Consider the following 15,134-nt stretch of genomic DNA (forward strand, 5'->3'; position numbering starts at 1 on the left):
CACTGTAATAATAAAATGCCTTGGAATAACAGTACAGTGCATTTTCATGCACTGTAATAAGAAGAAGCTTAGGAAGAACAATACAGTGCATTTTCATGCACTGTAATAATAAGAAGAAGAAGCCTAGGAAGAACAGTACAGTGCATTTTCATGCACTGTAATAAGAAAAGTTGGAATAACAGTACAGTGCATTTTCATGCACTGTAATAACATAATATTGGCCTCTATATAGCCTAGCCTATTGTTTATGTGCATGTTTTTAATTAACAGCGGCATGTAGGCCTACGTTTGTTACAACCTTGACGCAGCCATAAATAAGTGCGGTACAGTATATCATCATGAATGTAACAGCTCTTAAATCTTGAATCCAGCTGGCTTAAACAAAGAGCTTCTGTTTTCATATAAAATCAACAAAAAAGTCCAAATGTATGACTGTTAAATTTAATTTATTGCATTAGCCATTGCAGACCATATGTCTCACAGTGTTATGATAGCTCACCTTTATGCTTATTTTTGTCCACTTGATAAAACCAGTAAATATAGTTGATAAACTGCTTATTTCTTACATGTCTGAAGCATTTGGTCCAACAGTGATATTTCAAGTTGCTCTGTTAACTTTAATTGGGTGTGATCGCGGCACAAAAATCAAAATCCATAACTCGTAATCAGAAGTGTTGCGCAAAAAAATCAGTTCATTTTGCCATAGAGACAGGTTACAACTGACCCGCACAGGTCATGTTTTTATTTTCATTTAATTGCATTTGCTATGACTATATAAATGGCACTCATGTTAACTTGAAACAGAGGGACTGAAGATATGAATGACATGTGATTGAAGTCCACACGCTCAAATTTCACGAAGCAAACTTAAACAAACAGTTGCGGTTTAAAAAAAAAAATCTCGATGCTTGAATTTTGAACCTTTTTATCTCTGGTCGTATTAAGTAGACCATTCATGTTTGGATGACTGTAAGAATTACATGCTATGATCTTTCCGTAGCTACACCATATCTTGAGAATAAAACATTGATACATTTGTACCGCTGTTACAATTGTAGGCTACCAGTTCTCCCCTATGCATTATAGGCTACCCTACCCAGTAGGCCCTAGTGTTAGCCTAACAAGCGTCCCACATTGAGCCCAGCCACGATCTGCAAGCAGCAGCCAGGGGCTTCTCCACTCTGGAAGGGGCTGAAACAGAGGGAATAGAGGTAGGTAACAATCGTTTCCTACACGCTATTTCCACCAAACAACTTCAGAAACATGTTTTCTGGAACTCAAAGACCTATTTGAACTTGTTGAAAAAAATAGTCAAAATATGGGCACTTTAAGTTAATGATAACGTGTTTACAAACTCTACTTTACAGATAATATTGTAAATAGCCTACTGTCATGCAGTTAATGGGATACTGTGCAGAGTTGGAAAGTTAGGTCAACTTGGAAACTGTTTCTCATTGCTGAGTTGCCCGATGGTAAGGTACGGCCATACCTTACACCTGCAGGAGCGCTTGCTTGGCCGCCTGTGCTGCGCAACGCACACTTTGCTCCTCTCATCTATACGACGCAGTTCCCATTTCCGTGTGGTCTCCATTAAGATGTGAAAAAATAGGCATAAATCTAGCGTACACATTTCCACGAATCACGGATGTGTTGTTGACATAAATTAGAAAATATTAGAGGACTTAAGGAGATGTGATGTTGAACTGCATGCCCATGCCATTTAACAGAAATGCCCCAGCAGCAGCACGGAAGAGGAGAGCTTATCTGACAGAAGATCTGCATTATCTATAGTGACGTAATGTCAGATTACATTGCAAAAATATTACCATGCATTCATAACCTCGTGATTCAATGAGAGTGATCCCAAAACATCGGAAAGTATGTCTTTGTGACATTTATGTATTACATTTTGTCTAGAGGAAAAATCAATAGCAAACTGTTCTCTACTAGCGCTGTGAACCATTTCTGGCAGCGCCTGGCAAATCCGCCATCATAACAGCAATCCGCTATGGAACAAGCACGCCTGTTGTTAAAGGGAATGTGAGATGACGCTCTGATTGGTTTATTGCATGTTACACCCAAACCACACCCATGAGTAATGTAGCTACTTCAGACCACCCCATTTTAGATTTGCGTCAGTCATTTATCCCGCAGGTAAAATAGCAACAGCGCCCAAGATTCGCCCACAAAGCTATTTGCATGTTGCGTTTTCATACTTGCTTTTCAGATCGTTAAGATAGAGCCCATAAAGTAATTTTATGGCACAATTTTGAATGATGACCATTCATCGTAAATAAGGGCTCCACCTCCCTACAAAAGCCAATTTAACCACTGCCCATACACCTTTTATTCACCCCCCCCCCACACACACACACACATACACCCCCATCCCCCACACACCCCTTTAATCCCCCCCAACACACACACACACACCATTACACAATACCCCCCAAACACACACACCATACACACACATTTTATCATCCCCCCCACCCAAACACACAACATACCCCCTCCCCACACACACACACATACACACACACACACCATACCCCCATACAATATACTTTCCTAATTGCTTAATTTATTCTTTAAAGTTAAACTGGCTCTTGAGCACAAGAATTTCATTACTAATAGACTAATAGTTGTTTTTATCAGTACATGACAATAAACTTCTTAAACTTGAACTACAGGACTGTACATCTAGTTATACAATATATGCAAAGCTCATCTTATTGTTCCTGTAAAAATACTTTTAGTGTGTGTGGGTGTGGATTTCGTTTTTATTTGAGTAGGCATCAGATTATACGCACAATAAAAACACAAAAAGCACAGTATTTCGTATTTGAGGACACAAACACAAAATATTTCCTATCAAACTTTGTGAAGTGTAATGGTATCCGGCCAATAGCAAAGAGGAAAAACATAATTATGAACTAGTTTTGATGTGGTTGTAGCTACATTAACTATATTAACTGAAATATAACAGTAAACTGTGTTTGTTCACACATTTTTGTAGTTTTGAGAACACTCTACCACCAGTGTAGGAGGCAATTCACTAGGGAAAGTATGGACATAGTTGAAGTTATGCAACAATTGTCCAGGAACAATAATCCCGCCCACTTCCTTGTGTTCCCCGTGAAAAGTTTGTGCAGGCTAGAACACAACCTCTCTGAATTTGGCAGAAAAGACAGGCACATGCCCTTGTGTGAACTGAGCATACAGAACTGTAAGTTAAAAGTGAATGTTTTAATTGTTTGATAACATTACTGCTATTGTAGTTATCCTCACTTAGTTATTAATACATTCAGAAACTAACATGACAAATAGAAAGTAGGCATATCCTGTATCCTAGGCTATTTTCAAGCTAATGGGGAACTTGGAATGGAACATTGCATTTGAATGACAAACACTATGACCAAGCTCCTTTTTTGCTTTCAATCCTTCTGTTTGTAATAGATGCACAACCATGTTTGGTGACAAGACATAATACAGCATACTATGGCATACTATATTATTAAATATGTTATATAGACCAGAGTCTTTGAGGATTAGATATAATTTATATAATCTATAGTAAGGTAAATAACATTGTTTTGATTTGAAACTACTTACTGCTATTCATTTAGGGCGATACGCTTTGTTTACAGTCCTTAAGGTTGTTCAACAAATCTTTATGCATTCATTTGCTGTGTTGTTGGTGTTCATTTTATATTACTATTAGTTAACTGACAGGTTTGTAAATTTCTTGGCCGCTTTCCAAAGCATTGGGTTTATAATCTGCATGTTGCTACAAGTAACTAGGTCTATTTGACACAATGCACATGCACATTGAGTGAAACCTGTTAAAGCTTTGTTAAACGAATAAGTTCAGTACAATATGAAGTGTAACTTTCATCTTTTTGTTGTATCTTCTCATTTAAACCATTTTTTTCTATAATCTGCACAAGCAAACTCCTTTGTCTTGTTTCATATGTAACATTTAGGCTGCCACTACACTGAATGTCTTTTTAATACTGTCAGTGAGAGGTCGCTGAGATAGTGCTGAAGCACTCAACATGTCAAAGATAATGGTGAAAGACATAATGAATGAAATGAATTCATATTTATATATGATTGATATGTACAGTATATACCCATTCCCCCTTTTTCTTTGAAGAAAACACTTAGAGAGAAAGTTGTTAGCCTTGACTGACATGGACTAACATACACATATTCTTTGTGGTGGGGGTCTTGTGGTCTGAGTTTTATACAAATTATGTTTTTAGACATTCTGGTCAACCTCCACACACTTAAACCACAGAGAATTACTATTGCCACTGTGTATAGGGCATGATGTGAAAGAATAAAAGGTGTGGACATCTCCACTAATGCCAAATGCCGTATCTCGCACTGGAAGCAAAAGTGAAACTAAATTTGTGGATCCACAGCATGAGTTGGATCCAATGCAGAATTCAATGGGTTCAATCCTTGGGGCATGCTACACCATTCCACCAAACTTTACTCTTGAAAAAATTAAATCAGTGTTTGGCATTTAAAATCATGTTTTATTCACTAAAAATAGTTTGGGATGATCATTCTGTGGTAGAAATTACATGAAAAGCATTTTGTTTTGCTCATTATCAGCTCATTCTGTGTTTGAAATGACTGTGGTGGAAAAGGTCTTCTGGCCTATATAAGCATACTATGCTTAAGACAATCCAAAATACACATACATATGGCATTTTTAGTTATTTGGCATCATTTTGCAAAAAATAACAGCCTGAGTGGAAATAATGCCTGATAAAAATAATATTTAAAAGTGACCATGAATTACACTTATTTTTTAAGTTTCCGATATAATATTTGGACTCAACCTTCCTCGTCATTGAACAGTGGTTTGAGGTGGAAATTATGGAAAACAGGGGGATGATTATTTCATGCATTAAACATTTAAATAGCATGTGCAACTCTTTCTGAAATATGTTTTAAAAATCCTTTAAATTCAATGTTTTTCTAGTGGATCTTAACATTTTAGGATTTTAAGATTAAGAATGCGAGTCTGTGTTAGGGAAAGGGATAAAATGGCTAAATCCACTGATAAAAGACAATCTAGAAGTAAAAAATACACAGACATGATTGGATACTAATTAGCATGCTGTGTTATGAACTGGAATCACATGATTAAAACAAAAATATGTTATTTTTTTAATATAATATATAATATAAAAAACAAGGACATTAAATTGCCCTTACAAGCAATATAGATATGCAATGGTTGCTGGGTAATATACAATTTAAGGAGATAACAGCGTAACAGCCGCAATTACTACCCTAGTAACACCCTATCAACCACCCTAGTTGTTGCAACAACTTTGCATGCACTGGTATTTCCTTTAGGAAATGCATGGCTGGATGGATGGATGGATGAACTGGCTGCAGATCACCACACACAGAATGATTATGGACTGCAACCTCATGATTTTCACAGAAACTTAGCTTAACAGTGAAATACCCAACAGCGCTATCGAGCTGGACGCTGCATTTTCTGTACCGACAGAACAGCTGACTCCAGTAAGACCAGAGGTGGAGGTTTGTGCATTTATGTTAACAAAATGTGGTGCATGGACACCACCATCACCGAGAGTCACTGCTCAGTTAACCTAGAGTATCTCATGGTAAAGTGTAGACCTTTCTATCTGCCCAGAAAGTTTACATCAACTGTAGTAGGAGCCTAAATACCACCGGATGCTTGCCATGAAAGAACTGCATACTGCTATCAGTAAACAACAAACTCTGCATCCCGAAGCAGCTAAGTAAGTTCAACCACTAAAATGTAAAGACTGTACTGCCCAAATTTCATCAAAATGTATCATGCCCCACAAGAGAAGATAATATTTTAGACCATGTCTATACAAACATAGCTGATGCCTACAGAAGCCATGGATGAACAGTGAGGTCAGACTCCTGTTTAAGGCACGAGACATCGCATTCAGATCAGGTGATGCTCAAGCCTATAGCTCATCCAGGGCTAATCTGAAAAGGCCAAGCACAACCACAAGCAAAAGGATTGAGGATCATTTCAAGAAACAACTCTGACCCCCGACACATGTGGCAAGTCATCCAAGCCATCACAGATTATAAAACTACTAACTCAACCACCCTGTCACCGACACCTCCTTGCCTGATGAGCTGAACCACTTCTATGGCCGCTTTGATAGGGACAACAAGGAGGTGGCCATCAATGGCATCAGTTACCCTCTGTATCTGGATTCTGGACTTCCTAACCAACCGACCTCAACCATCACCCTGACTAATGGTGTATCACAGGGATTAGTGATGAGCCCTCTCCTTTACTCCCTCTTCACCTACAACTGCACACCTGTACATGGCTCTAACACCACTGTCAAGTTTGCAGATGACACTACGGTGATTGGTCTCATCAGCAACAACGATGAGATGGCCTCACAGGGAGGAGGTCCAGCACCTTACATCGTGGTGCACTGACAACAACCTGGCTCTCAACACCAATAAGACCAAAGAGCTCATTGTGGACTTCAGGAAGTCTAAAGCTAGCACACACACCCCCATTCGCATCAACGAGACTGAGGTGGACATGTCACCAGCTTCAAGTTTCTGGGTGTTCACATCTCTGAGGACCTCTCTTGTACCCTCAACACCTCTACCCTGATCAAGAACGCTCTCTTCTTTCTGAGGAGACTAAAGAAGGTCCATCTGTCTCCTCAGATCCTGGTGAACTTCTACCGCTGCACCATCGAGAGTATCGTCACCAACTGTGTCACAGTTTGGTATGGCAAATGCTCTGCCTACGACCGAAAAGCACTGCAGAGGGTGGTTAAAACTACCTAACACATCACCGGTTCTTCACTCCCCTCCATCGAGGCCATCCAGGAGTAAGGCACGCAGCATCAAAGACTTCTCTTTGTTCTCACCCCAACCACAGACTGTTCACCCCACTCCTCTCCGGGAGGCATTACAGGTCTCTCCGCACCCGAACCAGCAGGTTCAGAGGAAGCTTCTTTCCTGCGGCTGTCACCCTACAGAACTCTAGCTTGAATTTCCCCTGGGGATCAATAAAGTATCTATCTACAGTGGGCAGTGCTTCGACTTGGCCAGCTTCACTTTGGGATCCATCGTGGGATCACGCGGTATCCACGCGACTTTAATTTGTATTTTTTTCCAGTGAGGCGCTGCAACAACCCAAACAACCGTAGATGGCTCAAGTGAGCAGGGTGTCTAAGTAAAAGAAATGGAGCCTGGAAAACCCTACACAGACTTCACTACAGACTTTAGCAGACTGGTTTAGAAATAATTTAATAGCCAGAAATATGCCTGCCCTGCCCTAATAAAGAAATATTTGGTTAACTGCGAGTGAATCCTGTTTGCAGCCGTAGAAAAAAACGCAGGACAAATTACAACGCAGGACAAATGAAACATTCTGGTTTTCTCCGAGTGCAACGATGATAGACAGACATCATTTGGACAAAATATAGAGCATATTAACCTCCGTTGCTCAGCCAAATGCCTTCCTATACGTCCTGTTATCACGGAGTTACAAGCGATAAACGATTTTTGATGGTCACAAGTTTACTTCATTAGCGGTTTATTTTTATTTTTTTTTATTATTAAAGAGTGTTTTTCATTTAAAGGTTTGACTTCGTGCTTATTCAGTTGAGTATTTAGTGCGCTCCCCAATCCCAGACGGTTCACATTGCATGTTTGTTTGTAATGGATGCAACTGCGAGATAGGCTATGCGTTTGACGGCAATGAGTTGTTAACAGACATGAACCAAGACATGTAGCACAGCAGCAATCTAGGGACTGTTCGTTATTTATTGAAGGGGCCAGGAAGGGGAATTTTGAGTGCTTCAGTTGCAAGTTGCATGACCCTCTCTTGCCTGCTAGAAATTGTTCAATGACCCTCCGACAGAATTGTTAAAAAAGACATGACCCTCCCCTGCCAATTGTAAGCTGTCTTCCGCCCGGCGCCACAGCCACACACTGTGATAATGTTCTTAAATCAATCTTTCCTGTGAGCTTGCATGCTACCAGTCCTTCCTTTTCAAATGTGTTGCGCCTGTTTGCACAATTTCACAAATGAATCATATGTGATTAATAATATGACAAATAATCCCAGTGCACGGGGACCGAAACAATGCATGCCAACTTTTTCCGTGTTTATCCATCACGTATTTTAACTTTCCCCGCTGTCTTGCCGTTTTAATGTTTTCCGTAGAATATCCCATATTTTAATACTCTCATAACAGCCCTGCCATCGGGCCTGTCTCTGTGTTGCCCTGTTGCTACCCCTTGCCCTTCCAACGAAACAGATGTCTTCAAATCATCGTTTTCCTTGCTTGAAGGTGAACTTAGAGTGATGTTAACCTATTTAAGTTTAACGGCGTGATTGTCGTGAGAGCACGATTCATTGGCGCTTGCATGTTCGGCCTTATGTCTAAGTGCGCACCTGAGGCTACTCAGCTACAAGAGAAAGAATTTCCTCTGTTTGTATGTTCACTGTAAGTTGGCCTACCATAACTTACCAACTCTGCACTGTAGACCCTAACTGGCTATTTATATTTTTCTGTGAAATAAGCAAATGTATTTGTTCAACTTTATGAAGCAGAATTATGCATAGGCTACTTGGAACATAATACATTTAACAAAGGACAGATGTATGTTGCTAGTGACAAAATATTAACTTTCAGTGTTTTACGATGTCTTTGTAATGGGGAAGTGTTTTCCCCATGCATTTATTCTAGGTTACTGTCAGTGATTGGCCTTGAGGAAGGGGGGTCTGTGTTGTGTTGCGTTGCGTTAATTTATTTTCATTGGGCATACCTTGCCGTGCCGTCCCACATCTCTTCAGTTCTGACAAAGCCAAAATTACTCCTTTTGAAACAATGAGTGCAGGAAGCGGCGTTTGTATGGTTATATTGCTTGGCGGGGGATCCCAAGCAGCTTTCAGCCATAAGGCTACTTTGAGAACATTTCAATTCACCCGACACAAATATTTAAAATGTTGAAAACTATTTCGCATAGCCTATAAAGCAGTTTAATTAAATGGAATGTTAGTTGTAAACAAACAAGCTACTTGGTGAGGCTTGGCCTCACAGATCTTCGTGCCTTAGATGGCAGGAAAAATCTTCACGATAGGCCTATTAACTAACCACCCGATTCACGTTGGCTGGGGGGAAGGGGGGCCATCAGACATTTGTGCCCAGTTAATCCGGCCCTGCCCCTAACAAATCACACCACCTCTGACAGCTTAAAAGAAGTCAAGAGGACTCCTTACTCACAGACCTATTCACAAACCTGCGGCATTTTGCCATGTTTTGAAATCCTATGCAGCTACAGGAGCTTCCAATCGTGAGGAGCAATTTTGCATTGTAGGCATAACTCACATGCAATAACGCCGCCAACAACAACCAAAACTAGGCTAATCATTGCCAACATGTAAATTAATTGTAACATTATTGTGAATCAAATTAAAATGTTCTCTTTTGCAAACGTAGGCATAGTAACAGAATAATTTAATAATGTTACAAAGATACTACATCAATCCGTATGTTTCATTAGGCTACTACTGTTTTGCCTTGATTCATTTAGGCTAGGCCTTTTTATTCAGGGCGTATTCACAAAGAATTTTAAGGCTAAAAGTAGCTCCTAACTGGCGAATTTAGGAGCAACTCCTAAAATTAATGGGCGTTTCACTCCTAACTTTAGGACTCCTAATTTTTTCACAAAAAGTAATTTACGAAGCATTTTAGACCTAAAAGTAGCACCTAAGTCTGGGACAGCTTAAGTCGAGAGGACTCCTAACTCACTAAGACCTATTCATAAACAGCTTTTTTGTGGCATTTTACGTTGCGATGTTTTGAAATCTGTAGCCTATGCGCAACAGGAGCTTCCAATCGTGAGGGAACAATTTTGCATTCATAAAAGGGATGCAATAACGCCACCAACAACAACCAAAACTACTCATTGTTAACATGTAAATGAAATGTAACGTTTCATTGTGAATCAAATTAAAATGTTCTCCTCTTTCGCAAAAGTAGCCTAGGCATATGGTGACAGATTAATTTAATAATGTTGCAAAGGTAGGCTACTACATCAATCCATAGGCCTATGTTTCATTAGGCTACTAGGCTATTTGTTTTGCCTTACTCTTTATTCATTTAGGCTAGGCCTTTTTATTCAGTTATTAATCATCTTCCGTCCCCTTCGCACTACTTGTGTAGGCGCCGCATTCTCCGACCTGTCACCTGTCACTCATCATCGGAAGAGAGGTGTTTGGAATTTCCGCGTTACAATCGTCAGCCAATCAAGGTGGTCACTTCAGTCAAGCTCGTGCATGAGTAATGACGTCATCTATAGCCACGAAGACTCACTCCTAGTTTAGGAGTTGTCTGAAAGGCTTTGTGAATAACTTTTAAAGGGAAACTTGGCAGGATTTCCGCCTCTGCTGGAGAAATTGTGCATTATGCTATTTCAAACTGTGGAAAAAGGTAACGATAAAGCACATGGATTTGTTTACAAGCTAGCAAAACGGTTAGCATAAGTTTGGCAGACAATGTGGATGTTACAAGGTAAGAAACACGATTTAAAACGAGTTTCATGTTTCTCACTTCTCTTTCTGGGACGGTAGTTGCAATGTTGCAAGGTTGGTTTTCCGCCTGGGGACGCTAGGGGCAGCGGGAAAAGTCACCATTTTCACCGGAACAGGTCATTTAACCATCCAAATGATTTCTAAACGGGTTTATTACGTTAAAATAGTTGCCAAGTTCCCCTTTAAGAGAAAACTCCAAGCTAAAATCTTTAAGTGCGATTTAGGAGTAGCCTACTCCTAGTAGTAAGATAAAAGCCTTTGTGAATACCGGCCCCAGTTATTCATCATCTTCCGTCCTTGTGTAGCAAGGTGGTCACGCTTGCCCATTTACCCAAATGAATGGTCGAATATTACTGATGATCATTGTTATTTAAGAACATGCAGTGTGCGTAGGGTACCAAAAACATCTTGCTTTCGTAAAAAAGCATCATAATGCACATTCTGGGGTTTTTGTTATTTACTGTAGGCTGCGCCAAACCACAGGCCTTTTTGGGCATTTTCATTCATTCATTCATTCATTCAACCTTTATTTATTCTCGGAGGGTCATTGAGGGAAGCCCTCATTTTCAATGAAGCGAGATTACAGAAGCGAAGCAAAGCTCCACAAACAAGACAACATTAGAGGCCTTCTGTTGAAGAATTTTATATAAAGCCTGCACTAACAGTAATCCTCCTGCCCCTGATAGGCCTACCACAGCTGTGGATAGTGTGGAATGTTCAAGTAATAACACAATCCAATGTGTGTCTCAATTGTCCCCCGCTGACCACCTCACACATTTCTCTAGATTTTGCAACAAACTTACATGACACAATGCCATAAAATATGCCAGTTTTAGGACACAGAATAATGTTTGTAATGATACCAGGTAGGCCTACATTTAACAGTAACAGGTGTAGGCCTAATGAGCTATTCATTGTCGAAGGTGCATGGTGAAGTGAAATTCTTACTTTGGAAAACAAACATTTGCCGATATCATCGCCGATCATCAGAATATTGCAACAGATTCTGTGTTCTGGAGTGCAGGTAATTTGTTAAGGTTCTCAAACTTTTTTTCATTCCCCACTTTGATCAAGGGGCATGACTGATGATAGTGGAGATAACGTGTTATCCCGAGGTTTTTGCAAGTCAGCATCTTCGACGGTAGTCTATTAAAAATATAAGTTTTCGATGTCCCAAACGGAGAGCTTTAGGCTACTTTATTGTTTTTAACGATCTCTATGCTACTCACAAAAATGTAGGCATGGGGACATGATGAAGTAGGCTATCCAACTGTCTGTGTTAAATTATTGTGATTACGAGCCAGTGGTTTTCAAACATTATCATTGACTCGGACATCTAACTAAATGCAACAGGCTCATATCGTCCTTTCATTATTCGCAAAATGAGGACCAGTGTTTTGTCAAATTGCAAATAGCTATTACGTTTTAACGATTTTTTTTTTATGATAGTATGAAGTGCTTTTTGTATAGGCTACTATCTTAATCTTGGAATATGGGGGAGGAAGTGGCGCATCTGCAGTCAGCCAAATATGAATGTAATTCTGCGGCATAAAGCAGATGTATTTGTTTATTGTACAGAAAAATAAAAATGACATTTCAAGCAGTCAATTGACTAGCCTACATTGCAGTCAAGAAGTAGGGCAAATTAAGACACTGTTTTGATTTGCGTAGTTAGATTACCCCAACACTGACAATAACATACAGTAGACAGCAAATTAAGATATTTTTTTCGTTTTGTGAAGCGGCACCGGTAGGCTATCAAAAGCAGATTTCGATTTTCGCTACCATCGTGTAGTCAAGCCTTAAGCCATACCCAAATAGCCTTAATCGAGGTAATGTTTAATTACGATTTATTTTGTTATTGAATTCATAGGCTGGGATTCCTCTCGGTAACAATTACGTTTAAAGGTAGTCTAGCCTCCTGCTTTTTCAGAAGGGGCGGCAGTCAGGCTACTGACAGAGCGATGTACAGTGGCAGAGCGACGCACAGTGGCTGAAAGTGGTACTAAAGCTTCACGCAGCTTCACGCCTCGTAATGCGTGACTGAAGTGGCCATTTGAAAGCGATGCCCACTGATCTATCTATATCTATCTATCTATAGCTGTGCATCCCGGTGACAACCAACTAACATACTGTAATTACACTTATACATACTGTAGCCATATTCTACTGGTCTTCATCCTGCACATATGCTATGTTACTGTTTCTGCACAGCAATGGTACTGTTACCACACTGCACATAGCTGTACAGACTGTACATATCTGATATGGTTCATACTGAATATCCATATTTTTTCAGTTTTTTGTTATTATATATTCTGTTAATACACTGCATATCTACAGTACCCTCCAGAATTATTGGCACCTCTGCTAAAGTTGACTAAAAACAGGTTTAAAAAAATAATCTGTTGGTGATTTATTGTAATCTTACAATGAAAAAAATTAGGAAAAATCCAACCTTGAAAGGAAGCACATTTATGCTGAGAAGAAGGAAAATCTCATAAAGAAATAAATATTTTTAACAAAAACACGTTGCTCACAATTATTGGCACCCCTGCTTGTAATATCTTCTTAAGCCTCCCTTTGCCAATAAAAGAGTTTGTAATATTCTCCTATAACACCTCATAAAGTTGGAGATCCCCAGATCATCCAGATTCCTAGGTCCACACTTGTGTATTCTTCTCTTTGTCTCACCCCACTGTTTTCCTATTGAGTTTAGATCAGGGGACTGAGATGGCAATGTCCGAAGCTTGATTTTGTGTTCAGCAAACAATATTTGTTTTGATCTGGATGTTTGTTTTGGTTCATTGATCCGATGAGTGATCCAATCATGACCAACTTTTAGTGACTTGGCAGAGATTGACAGATTTCCTTTGAAAATGTTCAGGTTTTTCTTGGTGTTCATGATACCATGCACCTTAATTAGGTTCCCAAGGCCTTTGGGAATAAAAACAGTCCCACAATAGCACAGAACACACTTAGGGCTCTATTTTAATGATCTGAAATGCAAGTATCTTTGCACAAAACGCAAGTAGCTTTGTGGGCGGATCTTGGGCGCTGTTGCTATTTTACCGGCGGGATAAATGACTGTTGCGCCCGACGCAAATCTGAAATGGGGTGGTCAGAAGTAGCTACATTACTCATGGGTGTGGTTTAGGCGTAACGTGCAATAAACCAAATCTGGCTTCATCTCACATTCCCTTTAACAACAGGCCTTCTTGTTCCATAGCAGATTGCTATTATGATAGCGGATTTGCAAGGCGCAGCCAGGAGCGGTTCATAGCGCTATAAGGGAACAGTTTGCTATTGATTTTTCCTCTTGACAAAATGTAATACAGAAATGTCACAAAGACAAACTTTCCAATGTTTTGGGATCACTCTCACTGAATCACAAGGTTATGAATACATGGTGATATTTTTGCAATGTAATCTAACATTTTCAGCTGGTTTGGAAATTGGACTAATTTAAAAAAAAAAAAAAAAAAATAGATTTTCTTTTTACTTTTTCTTTTTTGTTAATTTGTTTTTTGTCTGTCTTGTATGCCTTGGTGTCACGGGTACGCTGGCGACTACACTGCTCCATCGGGCATCTTTTGTTTTTGCTCCAAAAGACATCTTTTTGTTGTGCGCTTTGGGTTGCACTGTGCATGTTAAATGTGCTATAAAAATAAAACTGACTTGACTTGACAACTTTTGTTTGAACAGGAGAGAGAATAACAATGAATGGACGCAGCAACTACAGAAATTGTAGCCAAGGCTACTTTCTGTTTTATTTTACTATCTATGGTTGCTGGTTAACAGCACATACTGTAATAAGCTGATTTAAACTAATTCACTAACTCAAGACTTCAAGGCCATCATGGATATAAAATGTTTTTTTTTCTTAAAACAACGAAAGGATGGAGGGAACATAGCAAAGCTTGGAGTTATTTCAGATGGGCTACAACAAGGTAGGCAAAATTGTGGTAACAGTCACAACGTTAGCGCAGCTGGAATAATGCTTAGGCTGATGTTAAAGCGCACACAATGTTTAAAGCCATACACAATGGTAAATTGGAACAAAACTAATGGTAACTTTAGCCTTTATAGGGCTGTATAAAGTTGTTCAAATGAATAGGTCGTAGTTAGGGGTTATATTAGTTTATTAGTACTATATAGGCTACTAAAGGCTACTTTAAAAAAAGTAGCTAATAGGCTCATTAGCTACTTCTGACCAATGCACGAACAAAAGGCTTATCAAGGCTTTAAATGTTTCCATCTGTGAATGGGGGTGTCTGTAGATCGGTGTGCATAGCATTCATTCCTGCAGGCCTGTGTGGCCATGCATGCGCCCTTAAAATAACATCTGAATTTGCGTCACTGACTTTAGACCAGGATGTTCCTGGTCTGTGGCAGAATTGTTTTCTGAAACTGCAAAATATCAACAGGGAACGTTTGCGCCGGAACACGCCTCCTCTTTTCGCTGAACCGCCCCCGTGGGCACAATTGAATTCCCTAATTTACAGACATGTACCTGTGGAGGGAA

The 15,134-nt window shown here is 39.6% G+C and overlaps 1 protein-coding gene across 3 annotated transcripts in view; it reads left to right on the forward strand.

Moving 5' to 3' along the window:
• The first annotated feature begins 3,151 nt into the window (after positions 1-3,151).
• The window catches only part of slco2b1 (solute carrier organic anion transporter family, member 2B1), a 217,344-nt gene continuing 205,361 nt past the window's right edge, over positions 3,152-15,134 (forward strand). For all 3 annotated transcript variants that reach the window (XM_048229425.1, XM_048229428.1, XM_048229426.1), the window contains exon 1: positions 3,152-3,229. The gene's annotated coding sequence lies outside the window, so the exon portion shown is untranslated. The remainder of the gene's footprint in view (positions 3,230-15,134) is intronic.

This window comes from Alosa alosa, chromosome 20, assembly GCF_017589495.1.
Source record: "Alosa alosa isolate M-15738 ecotype Scorff River chromosome 20, AALO_Geno_1.1, whole genome shotgun sequence".
NCBI classification, from domain to species: Eukaryota; Metazoa; Chordata; class Actinopteri; order Clupeiformes; family Clupeidae; genus Alosa; species Alosa alosa.